Source organism: Phymastichus coffea, unplaced genomic scaffold, assembly GCF_024137745.1.
Source record: "Phymastichus coffea isolate CEN01 unplaced genomic scaffold, Cenicafe_Pcof_1.1 PCOF00021, whole genome shotgun sequence".
NCBI lineage: Eukaryota > Metazoa > Arthropoda > Insecta > Hymenoptera > Eulophidae > Phymastichus > Phymastichus coffea.
This window is the reverse complement of record NW_026706832.1, coordinates 658,927-671,804: the sequence shown is the minus strand read 5'-3', so window position 1 is coordinate 671,804 and position 12,878 is coordinate 658,927. Positions and strand designations below refer to the sequence as shown.

The 12,878-nt window shown below is 32.5% G+C and overlaps 1 protein-coding gene across 3 annotated transcripts in view; it reads right to left on the bottom strand.

The window, feature by feature from the left end:
* LOC131675425 (aromatic-L-amino-acid decarboxylase-like) overlaps window positions 1-12,878 on the bottom strand; it is a 1,116,730-nt gene that overhangs the window by 953,438 nt on the left and 150,414 nt on the right. The window lies entirely within an intron of this gene.

The window sequence follows — 12,878 nt, the reverse complement described above, 5'->3', positions numbered from 1 at the left end:
TTCAGATGTTCTCTGTTTTTTAAACAAATGACGTCAAAAAAACAAACGTTTCTAAAAAAAAGTCATTGAAGTAATTTCTTAAAAATAAATATATGAAATATTATTTTAATACTATCTTTCACAAAAGAATATAGTTGAAAATGACGATAATTCAAGAAAGACATGGGAAAAATTTTGTAAGTTAATAACTTTAAATGGCATCATTATACAATGAAGAAAATATTATAAAAATGGTGCTTTCATGAAAATAACATTTTATTCATTTAGGTTTATATTCGTGAAGTTTTATATTTAGAGAGGTTTCTGAACATTGCAATATTTAAAAATATTATGTACAATAAAATATAAGCGCATCAATAAATAACTTCCCATATTTGCTTATACGAGGTGTGTTCAAAAAGTATGGTGGCTTTTCAAATTTTACGGGCAACGTACTTTCGATTATCGATTTTTTTGTTTTGTTATGTTGGTACACTCTTCCCGAACATCTGTACCAAGTTTCAAGTGTATAGCATTTTTTTGTTCGGTTGTGAGAGGCGTAAAGGTTATAAGTGTTTTGCGTGCTCGGCGATTTCTTGCTATCGAAAAATATGGATCAAAGGATTTGCATCAAATTTTGTGTAAAAAATAAAATAAAGTGCTCCGAAACACTTGAAATGTTGACGGTGGCATACGGTGAAACTGTTCTGAGTAAAAAAAATGTTTACAAGTGGTACAAACTCTTCCAAGATGGCCGGGAAGATGCCAATGACGAGCCTCGCTCTGGACGCCCAAGCACATCAACAACTGATGAAAACGTTCAAGCAGTGAAGAAAATTGTTCTGGAAAATCAAAATCAAAATCACTATCCGAGAAGTTGCTGAGGATGTTGGTATATCGCTTGGCTCGTGCCATGAAATTTTTTCTAACGTTTTGGGCATGAGACGTGTGTCAGCGACGTTTGTTCCAAAATTGCTAAATTTTGACCAAAAGAACCGTCGCATGAGCATCGCTCAAGAACTGTTGAATGACGTCAACGTCGACCCAGATTTACTCAAAAGGCTCATAACTGGTTAAGAATCATGGGTATATGGTTATAATATCGAAACCAAAGTCCAATCGTCCCAATGGAAGAACCCAGATGAGCCAAGACCGAAAAAAGCACGCCAAGTTCGATCAAATGTCAAAGTTTTGCTCACTGTTTTCTTCGATTACCAAGGCGTGGTGCATCAGGAGTTCTTGCCATATGGACGTACGGACAATAAACAGTATTATCTTGAAGTTATGCGCCGTTTGCGAGAAGCAATACGAAGAAAACGCCCAGAATTGTGGAAAAACAATTCATGGCTTTTGCATCACGATAATGCCCCTGCTCACTCATTTTTGCTTGTGAGAGATTTTTTGGCCAAAAACAACACCACAATCATGCCTCAGCCACCATATTCACCGGATTTTGCCATATGTGACTTTTTCTTGTTCCCAAAACTAAACAGACCTATGAAAGGACGGAGATTTGCAACGATTGAAGAGATAAAGACTGCATCGCTGGAAGAGCTCAAGGCTATACCGAAAAGTGCTTATGAGAAGTGCTTTGAGGATTGAAAAAACCGTTGGCATAAGTGTATTGTATCTGAGGGGAATTACTTTGAAGGGAACAGCATAAATATTGATAAATAAATAAATATTTCTTCTTAAAAATACAAAATCACTTTACTTTTTGAACACACCTCGTATTCTTTTAAGAAAAATACTTTTTTGAAATTTTATATTTTCAATTTTATTAATTTATATAAATAATACGGACCATATTTAATTAATAAGAGTCAAGTTCGATATTGGACACAAATATGAATTATTTACTCAATTTATGCATACGAATTCGATTAATACTATTTCTGTTAGTTTCTTGTAGGTTTTTGCCAATTAATCCAATAAGGTCCAGATCAAAATGAGCAGTGACATCCTATGCATAATCGAAAAAAAATACCCGTCATTTTTCTTTTGTTATTTGCAATTATTTCTAAAAAATTATTCAAACATATTGTCACAAAAATCATTACTGTTAAAAACTGATCGTAGTAATCGATTCTATGGAAAAAAAATCATGAAGAAAACCGTTGCCTTGTTTTATTTTCAAAGGTCAATTTATTGCTGTATTCTGCTAATCAACAATTGCATGTTATTATATATATATATGTATATAACTGTCAGTTTTTGCCTGGACCTTAATCAGTTACTGTTGTCGAATGTTAATTATGTTAAAATATAGAAAATTAAATTTTTATACAAAGGAGAAATGAGCGCACGAAACATGCTTGATGACACTAGTATAATTAATATAACCGGTGGAAGAATTTATGTTTACGGCATGAAAGGATACATTTATATATATTATAAAAAATGTTATTTTTATTTATTCATATAAGCAATACAGCATTTGATATATAGGTTTAAAGTTTTTATACCCTTTTGACTTTGGTATAGATTTGGTATTGTTTGAATAACTTTCAGTGTACGATTTCAATTGAAAACAATTTTTTGTTTTCTTATCATTCACATTTGAACTTTGACTAGTGTGAATAAATAATTTTTTAAATATTTGTGATGTAAAAATGTAATAGTGGATGATATCATTTCCCGAAATGTGTTGCCTTACTGAATAGTCGATTATTCTGATTGGATATAAAATATGGATGGGGAAATTGATTTTCCCATCTTGTTCCTGCCTTACTTATTTTTTGAAAGGCTGACATTCACTTCTAAAGAGGTGAAATCCCCCCTTAAAAATCACCGCGAAAAATGTTTTTTTTTATATACCTCTGCATCTAATGAATATTTTCAAGCAAAATCAACGCCAAAATATTTTTTATAAGTAGGTGCTTCTACTGGCGTTGATTTTATTTAAAAATATTCATTAGATGCAGAGATCTATTAAAAAACCATTTTTCGTGATGGTTTTCAGAAGTGGATTTCACCCCTTAAAAGTGGATGTCAGCCGATAAAAAAATCACATGTTGAATATCTTTTCGAGTATTACAACATATCTCAAAATCATTAAAGTCGGTGGGGTCGGGTTGGGGTGATTGCTTTATTAATGGAAGTCACATTGGACTATTCGTATCAAACGTGTTATTGTTGAAAAGAAGAGGTTAAAGCTTCTTGTAAGGCAACGTGCTTATGTGGAACTCTACAAAGATTATAAGGGACAACGTGATGGACTATAGATAACTTATTGTTTCTTCTACTTGTTATTCGGAAGTATTTTATATATTTTCTTTTTGTCATATGCCATTTTTTTCTAAATTTGAGCAAACATTTACTGCTGAATGATCTTGCGAACATGCACAACCAGCAGATTTGGTCGCAATCGGTTTTTATTTTATGGGTTTAATAGATCAGGTGCACTGCTTTGAATGTTGGACAGAATCTTTTATTTGAAATAAGGTAATTACCCCATATCAGAACAACAGCAATGGGCTGGTCAATATCGTTTTATTCGCCAGATGGCTTTCGATACTGAGACTATCGAATCGAGCCCTATACCAATAACTGTCACGAAGAAGTAGGGATGTTTGTGAAATGTATGACTTCAAGTATCGGTCTGGACTGTCAGGACAACTAGCGTGCGTAATGAGCCAATACCTACAGAGAATTTAAACGATCTTATATTTGCAAAAGAAATAATTTGCGAATTCTTTATTTATAATTATACAGGCCTACAAATTTTAAATCCATGGACGAGTCCTTACGTCCCTGAAGAACTTTTATGCGCTGTATTAGAATCTGTGCGCAGATTTTTTCCTAACGTCAGGTTTTGAGATATCCTAATCTAAAAATTAGAGAACGTGGTAAACTAGATCGCAAATAAATCTTTTTTTTTCAAAATCGATTTGCCAGCCTGATCTCAGTCCATTAAATAGTTATTTTTGGGGATTATGTAAAGATCCTGTTTATGGAAATGCACCCTCTACTAGATTAGATATGATGGAAAGAATTAGGAGGACTTATGCAGCAGTCACGCCAGAAGTACTCAGAGCTGTCATGAACAATTATCGTCGTAGAATTGTGCTTAAAAAATAATGGAAGATCAATTGAACACTTGTTATAATCAATTTAAAATAATTTTTTATTTGAAAATAAATAATGTTACTCGCTATGACGAGCTATATCCCAAATAAGTTGCTTGCTGAACTTTGTTCATTGATACATGAATAAATTGAATTTGAGCTGCAAACTACCTTTGTTTTTTTACTTACCTGAATTACAAATTTGAAATCCCAATTTTGACTTTCACATAACCTTCAGAGGTTGAAATAATTATTGAGTGATAAATCATTTAATCTCAAAATTCTCGCTCTATCGGAATCCGGGGTCAAAAGTAAGGATTCCTATTCAAAAGAACAAGTTGACCTTTGAGTGATTTTGAAGGTCTGCCGGACCCAACATATGATACATAATTTGAACGTAGAATTCATCGTAGATTCTAAATCCGGGGTCAAAAATTGGGATTTTTCGATTACCTTGCCAAGTTTTAAGATATCTTACTGGGTAAGTTAAAATAGGACACCTTGTATATTACATAGATTAATTTTCATATTTCTACAATCATAACAAATAGTTGAAGGATTATTTTAAAAGTACAGAGGTTGATACTGCAAAGGTTAACATACTATAATCGTTTTGTTCTTTCATTTTTTCAAAAATAACTATTCTTATCTATCTTTCACTTTCGATTAGATATGGAAATAATTGGTTTAAAAATTGTTCAGTATAGAAAATTGTGGATCAATATTTGATTAGCCAAAACACGAATAAGCATAATATCATACAAAGTACAAATCCAGTGGCTATCCAAATATTTGATGAATTAGATGGAATCGGTTCAAACTACTATCGCTCTAGAAATTGCATAATAGTGGGTATAAACAAATACTTCTAGGTTTTATTAACGGAAGTATTTTACGAGAATGTAATATGTCATGAAATATATTAATATGGACATTGGTTAACTTTATACCATTTACAATTAATTTTTTATTAGAAGTACTCAATTCGTACTCGATATTGTTACATTTCTTTTGATAACGCATAATACAAATAGTAAGGAAATTTCATTAATATTAAATGCCAAACGATTCAACATAATAATACACTATTTCATATTTTGTACTATAAGTTTATTCAAATTTTTTTTTGCTTCATTTGAAACTTTATATACAGACGCTAGTTATAAATGCAGATAGGTACTGGTCATAAGTGCAGACAACCGCTAAATATTAACGCAGAAAGGCGATGGATACATGCGCAAACAAGCAGAAAATAGTTGTTGATATAATAAATCTGAAAATAAAATATTTATTTAATTTTAAAGAACAATGAAAGAAGTATGATGAAATGAAAAAGTATAAAGCAACTTAAACAAAAACATGTAAATTAAATTTTCAATTTATAAAAAATAAATATTAGTGTTTTAAAACTTTTTGATTACAAAAGAAAGAACGCATAAACTTTAAATTGGGTTATCTGAACTGTTGATTTTGCAGATATTTTGTTAAATAGTTTCTTTGTTGAATAAATTTTACATAAGTTCTTCAGAGTATATTTGAATCAGCCTCATTGAAAGAAATGTTGTTAAAAAATTAAATAGAAATAATCTTTTTTATGCATTTTCACTTTAATTCATACAAAATCGTACCTATTTCTCGAATCATGAATGTTAAATAATAACACCTTTATTGCCGGAATGATACCCTTCTTTAAATAAATTGATTAGTATTTACGTAGTCTATTCTTCTCAATGCTGAAATATGACTTTACTTACTTTCCTGTAGCAGTATTGGCTCCATAGTCAGCTTTGAAACAGCTTATAGACAGCGTGGGTTGAGGTTAGCTCCCCATGATGACTAATTAAATCGCTGTATAGTAAATCAGTTAGAGTCTCAATTTAGATCATGCGTTTATACAGCTCCAGTTGTTCTGTCGTGTCTGAAAGTATTTGTGATTCTATTATTTTTTTATTATATACTAAATGACAAAAGTAAGAGGAATTTTTAGGCAATATTATAATTGAATTTTTCTACTATTTACAATTATAATGTTTTGAATTATCACAAAATCATTTTAATTATTACAAACGATAAATAATAGTCGTTCAGCAAAAATTATGGACACTGAGGAAAACGTCCTCTTAAATGAAAGTCATAATATTCATTTTATTATTATTTTTATTTTTATATTTCTGTTAAAAGAATTAATTGTTTCAGTAAATATAAATATCTCGGCATATTCAAATTCCTCGCTGGAGATACACCAGAAAATTAATGAAATGATTGAAGTTAACAAGAGATAACTACAAGAAATTGAACAATTAAAAACAAATGACACTAATATAGTTCAAACAATGCCGTAAGCTGAAGCTGTCAAATCGTTAGCAAATGAATTCGATGCCTCAAATAAAGAAGATGCCGTATAAGATGCCAAATCAGTATCAACAGAAGATATGGAATTGTTGATATTCAGAGAATACTTTAGCAAACAGTACTACAACAATCCCAACCTAACCCTTCATTAAGAAACCTAATGTCAATCAAATTATTGCAGCATTTATATATATATAAATATATATACATACTATAACGAATTTAGTTTCATTCGTCATGTCTCTTTCTCTTTGCCCCCTTATGTATTAATATAAATATTATACTATTATATTATACTATATTATACTTAATATACTCGTATGTAGCAGCAGACGACACAATCGAAAGATGAGAGAGAGTAACAGAGAGTCGCGTTAGAGAAAAAGAGAGAGAGCGATATACCCTAACATATACGTCGCGCTGAGAACGTTTCGACAGGCCTTGTACGGACTTAGCTAAGAAACCTGTCAAGAAAGCCAGCGAGGAGACTTACAAGGAAAGTACCCCAGGTATCCCTCTCCGATTTCAATAGTACTGAGATATTTTATAGTGCATCAAGAAATAAAAGACACGTATTTTTTTTATCGGCGGATAAGCACTTTAAGGTGGTGAAAACCACCCCCGAAAGTCACCCTCAAAATCACATTTTTTTCAATATCTTCAGTTCTGTTCAATATTTTTCAATAAAACAAAATGGAAAAGAATTGCCATGAAAACCGTAACAAAACCAAATAGGTTTTGATAATAAGGGTTGCAACCCTTAGAATTAATAGGGGTAAAACTGTATTTTTCTAGTATTTTTTTGTGTAAAATTTTACAGAACAGTTACAAAAATATAAAAAAATGTTTTTCAAATACAAAATGACAAAAAAAAAGTTCACGTGTTTCGGTGTTCCCACATAAATTTTTGTTACGGGAGTGAACTACCCCTAAACTCTATTATAAAGAAATGTGGATAAATAATACAATAAACGATCCTCGATTTTGATAAAATTCTGGTATGATTGAAAAATAAGTGATACGTATTTTTTTTGGCTAAGTTACCTTCAATATCACATTTTTTTTTTCAGTATCTTCGGTTTCATTTGAAATTTTTTAATAAAATAAAATAGAAAAAAATTTTCATAAAACAAGCAACAAAACTATATTGGTATCGAATATAGAGGGTTGTACATTTTATATTTTATGGGGGGTAAAACTATATTTTTAAAATATATCTTTACCCACAAACTCTAAGTCCATAAATCACAAGCCCATAAACTTCAAAGCGACAAGTTCAAAAATCCCAAATTCTGAAATTATAAATAGCAAGCCTACAAATCTCAAGCCTACCAATCCAAGTCCTTAAATTCCATACCAACAAATCTCGAATTTTTAAGACTATAAACTCCAAGTCAACAAAACCCAAGCTTACAAACATCCAACCTACTTACCCCAATGTCCATACTCATGAATCACAAACCCCTAACCTTAAAGTCATAAAACCACATACGCTCAAATTTTAATCCCATAAACTTCAAACCTCAAACTCACAAATTCCAAAAGCAGTACTCATAAATACTTAACCAATGAATTCCAAATCTCAAAGCCTAAACTCACAAACTCACAGATCCATAACTCCGAAATCTTAAACCTATTCTATTAAGTTATTTTATATTGGAAAATTATACACTGAAAAAATACTAGTAGTAGTAGTAGTAGTAGTAGTAGTAGTAGTAGTAGTAGTAGTAGTAGTAGTAGTAGTAGTAGTAGTAGTAGTAGTAGTAGTAGTAGTAGTAGTAGTAGTAGTAGTAGTAGTAGTAGTAGTAGTAGTAGTAGTAGTAGTAGTAGTAGTAGTAGTAGTAGTAGTAGTAGTAGTAGTAGTAGTAGTAGTAGTAGTAGTAGTAGTAGTAGTAGTAGTAGTAGTAGTAGTAGTAGTAGTAGTAGTAGTAGTAGTAGTAGTAGTAGTAGTAGTAGTAGTAGTAGTAGTAGTAGTAGTAGTAGTAGTAGTAAAAGGTCGGTCACGAAGAAAATTCATGCTTCTCCAAGTTAAGGAATAATACTATAACATGTCAAATTTGCAATAGGAAAGGTCACGTTGCTCTTGATTGTCGAACACATCTCAAATGTCAAATATGTAATAGAAACGATCACATAGCTGCAGACTGCCGAACTGGAACACAAATAAGAATGATAAATCAAGTTATTTGTCAAATTTGTGATAAACCTGGCCACTCAGCGAAAGAGTGTCGCAGAGATTTAAGCAACAACCGTGATACAGAAGTTATTTGCCAAATTTGTCGTAAGTCAGGCCATTCAGCGAAAGAATGTTATAATAGTAATAGTGTTACTCCAAACACTAATTGTTTTTATTGCAAGCAACCAGGCCATTATATCGCTAATTGTCCAAAAAGACAACCACATCGCCATTAGTTTCAGGGAAACGGGCAGCAGTCCTCTCATCAGAGCGCAATGCAGAGGACCAATTCGAATCAAGCGCATCAATTACAACAGGCAGAAGTATCGCTCAGTCTTATACCGTAACAAATGAACCAAAAATCTCAGCTAAAGTCCCAATAATCGATGTAAACTTCTTAGGTGATATCAAATTTCAAATTACACAGTCCGACAAGATTTTTGCACAAGCAAACCATACATGGTTCCCCGAAGAATTTTTGGCGCTGAAACCGAATCCGGCCTCAGAATTTCTCCAACACGTCAGGATTTTGAGATATCCTAAACTAAATGTGCGATTTTTGACTATATTTGAGGTTATGTAGCAATACGACATTCTCTATACACAAAAAATTATAAACGATATCTTAAAGTAGCAGCCTAGCCCTTTCAAATGCCGTTGAGTTTGCTCTAATAGCTTATTTTTTCTTTTTTTCTGAATTTTTGGCGCTGAAACCAAATTCGGCCTCAGAATTGCTCCAGCACGTCAGTATTTTGAGATATCTTAATTTAATTTAGTGGGGAAATAGCGATTTTTACCTATATTTGAGGTTATGTAGCACCACGACATTATCTACAAACTACAAATGACATATTAAAGAAGCAGTCTAGTCCTTTTAACTGCCGTTGAGTTTGTTCAGTTTGCTTATTTTTTCTTTGAGATATTGTATTTTAAAGTTTTTCGATTTCATAAATATTGTACCTCTCAGAACATACAGCTTTGAAAGTTTCGACGTCGAATTTTATGTCAAACGACTTCAATCAACTACTATTCTGCAAGAAAATTAAGATATATACCATAGACAGGCTAACCTACCTTTAACCTAAATTATATCATTCCCACAAATCCTTACAACCCTTAAAAACCACCCCTGCCAACCTTCAAACAGGCTAACCTACCTACGATAAATCTGGGTAGAGCGATTTTAATCGACTGCTTTTCTATGAGGAACTTAAGATCTCAACGACAGATAGGCTTATCTGTTTTCTCCTTGATGTACTCTATCCTCAGATAACCCTACAACCCTCAGAAACCCCCTCTATCAACCCCCAAGCAAACTAACCCACCTAACACTTGGTAGAGTGAGTTTAATCAACTGCTTTTCTGTAAAAAAATGAATATCTCATTGACATTGTCTCTGATATACTCCTCCTCAGGTAGGGGTGGTTTATAAGGGCTATAAGGATTCGTGGGGATGACGTAATTTAGGTTGAAGTTGGGTTAGCCTGTCGATGGTATATATCTTAATTTTGTTGTAGAACAGTAATTGATTGAAGACGTTTGACACAAAATTCGACGTCGAAATTTTCAAAGCTGTATGTTCTGAGGTACAATATTTATGAAATCGAAAAACTTTAAAATACAATATCTCAAAGAAAAAATAAGCACACTGAGCAAACTCGACGGCATTTAAAAGGACTAGACTGCTTATTTAATATGTCGCTTGTAGTTTTATACGTGTAGATAATGTCGTGGTGCTACATAACCTCAAATATAGGTAAAAATCGCTATTTCCACACTTTTAAATTAAGATATCTCAAAATCCTGACGTGCTGGAGCAATTCTGAGGCCGGATTTGGTTTCAGCGCCAAAAATTCTTCGGAGAAACATATATGGTTTGCTTGTGCAAAAAATTAAGGTATTTTTGTAGAACTGTGTTATGATTGATACAGGCTCAGAAGCTAACATAATGAAAATAGGAATGATTCAAAGTTACACAGAACATATAAATAGTACTAGATGCAAACAGTTAAAAGGAATAGGCTCAGAGGTCTTTATCACATTAGGCACAATTACACTATCGATATTTGGTTTACCGACGGAATTTCAATTAGTACTAGATGATTTTCCAATACCTTGTGAAGTAGTTTTAGGGGCTACATATTTTTCAGAAAGCAATTCTGTAATAAATTTCGTAACGTGATAATTTATTGTAGGAGATCATGTTATACGATTTCAAGAAAATAATGTACAATGTAGTAATTTTTGTTATTTACATAGTACAGAAGAAATAGAAGAAGTTAGTATTAATGCAATACAACAGGTTTCTCCAAAACTCAAAGTTTTGAATCCATCAACTAGGACCAAAGAATACTTCCTAATAGACACCGGGTCCGAAGTCAATCTAATAAAGAAACGTCTTCTGTCACCTGGAAATGAAATTGATACCACGCAAAGAACGCAAGTCCGAGGAATAGGAAAAGAAATAATATCAACCCTTGGTTCAACCGAAATAAGGATATTTGACATTTACACTATCTTTTATGTAGTCGATGATGCTTTTGGAATGACTTATGAAGGAATATTAGGCGCTTTATTTCTCGAAGAAGCTAAAGCTATTATAGACTTTGGATTCAATAATTTTAGAGGAGAAAACTTTGTTGTACCTCTATTATTAGAACGAGACCTCGGAAAAATCATGCCAAGACCACAAATCAATAAAGTGCAGCTTACAATTAGTCCTGACGAGTTTGACAGAATATTAAACGAATTGATACCCTTAGATTTTAGAGTACCGTTTAATTCAGCCGTTTATAGTATTGCACAAGACAGCGTTAACGAGGAATATGATATAGAAGATATAGATAACTATTTAGGGATAGCCGAATGTTGGTTGAAATATTACGAAAGGCAGGATTGAAATTGCAGATTGGAAAATGCAAATTTTTAATGCGACGAGTTAATTACTTAGGTCATATAATAAGTGAAAATTGTCTAGAGCCAGATCCGAAAAAAAATGAAGCAGTTAAGGAATTCCCAAGATCAAAGTCGGTTAAAGCTGTACGTCAATTTTTAGGGTTATGTGGTTATTATTCGTAGATTCATTAAAGTTTTTGCGAATATTGCTAAGCCTTTGACCAGGCTTTTGCAAAAAGATACGGTGTTTCAATGGACAGATAAAATCGAAAGTTCATTTAGTGAACTTAAAGAGTTTGCTGTGAAGCGCTTCATTATTACAATTCCCAAACCTTGATAAAGATTACGTAATTCGTACTGATGCCTCTGAAATTGCAATAGCAGGAATACTCTCACAAGGCACTATTGGATCGGACCAACCTATCGCATACACCTCTCGAGTACTACGTGGTCTGGAGTTGAATTACGAGGTTTACAAAAAAGAAGCGCTTGCAATTATTCACAGTATCGAAGCATTTAAATCATATGTCTTTGAAAGGCAAATCACCATTATTACTGATCACCAACCTTTAGTTTGGTTTAAGTCAGCTGACCTCAATACCAGGGTTTTGAAATGGCGTTTTCAAATTTCTGAATATGACTATGAGATAATTTATCGCCCAGGCAAAGCCAATGCGACAGCCGATGCATTATCAGGAAATCCGATAGAACCAGTTAATGTAAAACATATACGTCAGAATAATAGAGAAATTAATAATCTAGTTTACTCTTATATTAGCAAACAGACAGGTGAAGAGTTTCACTGCTGTGTACTGGACGATATACCTATCCAAATGTCCAATATCTTACCCATGCAGAGTATTTTTGCTGAAGATGATTATCAAGAATGTGGAGTTGTCAAGTTAATAATAGCCGAAAATGAAATAGTATTTTATGTTGCTGCAAATTGTCAAATGTCATATCACGGAATCATAGGTAAAAATTTCTTATACAACACCAGTACGAGGATAAACTATAATAACAATAGCATAAACGAAAGTAACGCAGTAAAACCTGTTATTAGTGAGAGTAACATGCAAAAATATAGGAAAATTTATCATTTATATACGCCACTCGTTGCCGAAGAACCTCTTTTATTGAATATATATAATCCAAAGTACGAATGGACACAGTATATGATTAATAGTTTATCTGAACAGAGTCTAACAAAGGAAAAGTATGTTTTAGGAATTCGTGATGAGACCGATCAAATTGACCTAATAGATATTAATGGTTTAACCCATAGAACTTTAGGATCAATAACACTGAAGTTATTTGAGATACCAATGAAATTCCATATTGTACAAAATGACTTTCCTGTAAATTGCGAAGGCATAATAGGATCTGATTTCCTTTTTTCTAGTAAAGCA